General features: G+C 41.3%; 2 non-coding genes across 2 annotated transcripts; both read left to right on the top strand.

Moving 5' to 3' along the window:
- Nucleotides 1–1,937: 1,937 nt before the first annotated feature.
- On the top strand, nucleotides 1,938–2,009 carry TRNAW-CCA (transfer RNA tryptophan (anticodon CCA)). The gene has a single exon. It is a non-coding gene; the product is annotated as a tRNA-Trp (tRNA).
- A 1,193-nt stretch (nucleotides 2,010–3,202) lies between these two features.
- On the top strand, nucleotides 3,203–3,274 carry TRNAM-CAU (transfer RNA methionine (anticodon CAU)). Its single transcript has one exon. It is a non-coding gene; the product is annotated as a tRNA-Met (tRNA).
- Nucleotides 3,275–4,144: the final 870 nt, after the last annotated feature.

Raw genomic sequence — 4,144 nt, 5'->3', positions numbered from 1 at the left:
GTGTTGAGACGTCATGGGGTTCCTTACCAATGTCATAAAACAATATGTGTAGTGACGTTTAATGAGAACCTTCATCTAAAGTATAGTAAAAAAATTAAAAAAAAAAAAACAGGGCAATTCAACAACTGGCTATACCAGTACTGTTTTACCCAGGAGGCAGGAGAATTAAAGTGGGGTTGGAGATATCATTGGTAAGAAAGTACAGTCACTATATTAGCTGGAAAAGGGGGGTGTTCACTTATTTTTGTGTCCTTATCTCTTTCCTGTTTCAGATAGTTGTGGAATGATCTAGTTTTCGTCTTGCTCCACCATAGGTAACAGAGTGGCCTTGTCTGATTATTGTTTATATTGTAAAAATTGTCTGTATTCAGTTGTCCTAGCTTTTAGCTTGCAGCTGCAGGGCAGTTTTTCACTTTGTTAATACCAACCCCACAGACTTTTTGTGAGGATTGAATGTGATTACAGACAGCATATGAAAATTCAGAGAACTATTTTTGGCATATAAATAGATAGCTGCCTACCAGTCCTCTCCAACTCAGGGTGGCCTTACATACAACAGAAGAAAATGTTGCCTGGTCCTGCCTCATCCTCATGATCACAGACATGTTTGAGTCCATTGCTATGGTTACTGTGCCAATCCATTGTACCAAGGGTCTCCTTCACCCTCATCGGTCCTCTACTTCACCAAACATGATGTCCCCCTGTAGTGATTGATCCCTCCTAATGACATGTGCAAAGCAAAAGAGTCAGACAATGTTCTGTTGTGATCCATAAGGTTTTCACTGGCTAATTTTGGAAGTAGATCGCCTGGCCTTTCTTCCTAGTCTATCTTTGTCTGGAAGTTCTGCTGCAACCTGTCCACCATGGGTGACCCTGCTGGTATTTGAAATACCAGTGCCATAGTTTCCAAAACCATAGCAACAGTAATCCACCACAGTACAACAAACTGACAGAAGGATGGTAGCCAGTATTTTTAGTCCTTTACAATTTCCTACTGAAACCCTAAACTATGGATGTTTCAGATTAAGAAAGAGAAACCTTAATTTTCGGAGAAGGAAGGATGCATCTTTTCAGAATATCTTTTTCTAGGAATTCAAAACATCCTCGTCTCTATTTAGGGAGATGGTTCCCGTGTAGATTTTAGGTCCGGGTGGCGGGAAGGGGGACAAAACAAAAAACCTTAAACTCTGATGAGATTCAAAACCCTGATCTCCTGTTTACTACCAGCCAAACCAGAGTCAGAATTAGAATCACCCACTCGCTCTCGCAAAGACCAATTACTCTTTTTCTAGGCAGTATCGGATCCAGTAATCTGATTCTGAAGGATTGTCACGGTATAAAATAATCATATTTCTCGTCAACTAAGGAGAACAGGGAGTGCAGGGAAACGCTGTTTTCTCAGTGAAGGAAAGTGGCACAAATTACACGGGCCAGCCACCCCTTGAATTTATTTCATTGCCACACTTGTTAGGGTTGAATGTCAACAACACTGGAAAAGAGTTCAAAACACGCCCTGGTCAGCGTCCCTAATTCGGAGCGGAAGAAAAGAAGGGACGCTCATTATGTTTACTCTAGCTCCCTCGCCAACCCCACCCTGAAACTACAGACCTTAAACAGAAAGCCTGTATCCCCAAAAAGACCCTCCCCCCAAAAAAACCCTCCTCCAAACGTCTATTTTGTATATATGTGGAGAAAACTAGGGAAGAAAAGAAATGAAATATGAACGTGAAAATAGAAGCAATTCGGGGGCAGAGAAACTCAGGGAGTGATTGGATGGACAGCGTTTTGATCTGGATGAAGGCAGCTGGGCATTATTTGCATTCAACAACGTGGGCTTTACCGAATACCAAAAATAAATTCCAAACATCAGTTGACAGTAAAAAAAAAACAAACAAACAAACAAAAAAAAAAACAAAAAAAAAGGACGGTTCCTAAGAGACCTCGTGGCGCAACGGTAGCGCGTCTGACTCCAGATCAGAAGGTTGCGTGTTCAAATCACGTCGGGGTCAGCGTTTTTATTTAGTTCACTAGACGAGAAATTGGCGGGGAGGCGGGGGCGGGGCGGGGCGTGAAGTTAAATATTGTGGAGTAAGAAAAGAAAAACTTATACCTTTCCTGCATCACCCGGGGGCTTGAATGCTCATGTCCCTCCACGTCACTCTGGGGCTAATTTTGAAGGAAACCATTTCCTCAGACCTCGGAGGGCCGACCTCTAACTTCAGGAAGTTTGAGAATTAACTTCCGGCTAAACTAACCCAATCTCGATATCATTTTAGGGACTTAATGCCATTTTTAAGCCTTCTCAAAATGCCTTTTAAAAAATATTATTGTATTTGGGGGCTTATTTCTGCGCCCAGGGAGACAACAGTTTTACTCTTACTGCAAACATGAATTTCCCTCTTTACCAACTCGTCACTTTCTCTCTACGCTCACTCTGTGCTCACGATCGTGTCTGTCCATCCACATCTGTCACTCCAACCTTCAGAAACTTAGCATATCTTCGAGTGGGTGACCTAAGCTCACCTGCTTCACAGGTCTCCTTTTCCAGCAGAGGGGTTACACAGCACATCCTTGGCTCTCCGCGACTCCCCCACCCGTGCAAATCATGGAAGGAAGCGGCTCATTTCCAGAGGCAGAAAACGTGATCACGATTATTTTGTTGAATTGAGACTAGGGGATGAATTATTAGATCCGAGAAAGGCTAATCTTCTAGGTTAGAGGTTCCGTGGACGCCCTGTAACTCACTGTAAAAACTGTGCATGAGTTGCGTTCCCCTCCTCCCTCGCCCCATCCCACACCTGGGGCTCGAGAACTCCCAAGAGATTATAAACTACCACATTACAGCACGGAAGAAAAGGAAAACATAGTTTATTTCTTCAGAAGAGTTTCTATTGTTTTGTGCAATTTATAATAACTTTAAAACATGACATTTGGGATATAAGCAGAAGTTTTAAGTTATAGGTGTAGTGTACACGTTCATCTAATACATCTAATCATGCATTTGTGCACGGGAGAAGTGTATCCAAAATAAAGTTTTATATTTCTAATTAATTCTTCTTAATAGTTAGACTAGGCAAATGGCCATCATATCACAAAAAACAGATTACCACTGTAGAAGAAAAAGAAAACGCCTAGCTCTGCGTTTTGAAAAATTGACAACAGAAACGATGAATATGTTCTAGAATAAATTCCTTGCCGGAAGAGCAGAGTGGCGCAGCGGAAGCGTGCTGGGCCCATAACCCAGAGGTCGATGGATCGAAACCATCCTCTGGTAGTTTCTTCTGTTTTCGCCCCTCATATCCCAGCTCTTGTCAGCTAACTGAAAGGTTCCAGTCCACTCAGACGGCCCTTGAAAGAAAAGTCTGGCAATTTAGTACCTATAAGTGTTGCCATGAGTCCGACCGACTCCCAAGCGTCTGGCTTTAGATAAAAGAAAAAGGGTACTAATTTGCAACATGAAGAACCTGATACAGTTGCCATGGGACCTTGTAAGAGCCCTTTTTGATTTGCAGTTCTCTCAGACCTCTGCTTCTCTTGCTGCCATGCTTCACTATCCAAAAATCAACTCTCAAAAATAACAAGAACAATAAAAGCAACAATAATGGCTTTTATTGATTGTTTGAGCACTTACGTGCCATGCACTATTCCAAGTGCTTTCCAAGTTCTAAATCATATTACCCTAATTTTACAAATGAGAATACAGAAGTTTTGGAGTTTAAATAACTTGTTCAAAATTGTGCAGAGCGAAAGTTCTACTGCATTCATTTATTCCTTTATTAATTCTCAAATTTTCTTTGCTCTGTTTTTCTAGTTATTTATTCATTTATTTAAACAAAAAATATTTGACTGCCAGTCACTGTGTAGTGCTAGGACTACAGCAGTCAATAAAATAGGAAAAAAACAAAAAACAAACATCCTGCTCTCACGAAGTTTACATTTTAGTGGAGAAAACATACAATAAACAAACGGTGAAGAAAAATAAGGCAGGGAAGGAGGATAAAGAGTGCGTGTGTTGGGAGGGGTGTTGTAAGTTTAAATAGGGAGATCAGGGAAAGTCTCACTGAGAATATGAATTTAAGCAAAGATCTCAACATGATGAGGAAATGAGCCACATTGCTATATGGAGGATGATGGTTGCAGGCAG

Source organism: Trichechus manatus, unplaced genomic scaffold, assembly GCF_000243295.1.
Source record: "Trichechus manatus latirostris isolate Lorelei unplaced genomic scaffold, TriManLat1.0 scaffold00115, whole genome shotgun sequence".
Lineage (NCBI taxonomy): Eukaryota > Metazoa > Chordata > Mammalia > Sirenia > Trichechidae > Trichechus > Trichechus manatus.
This window is presented reverse-complemented; position numbering and strand designations above follow the sequence as displayed.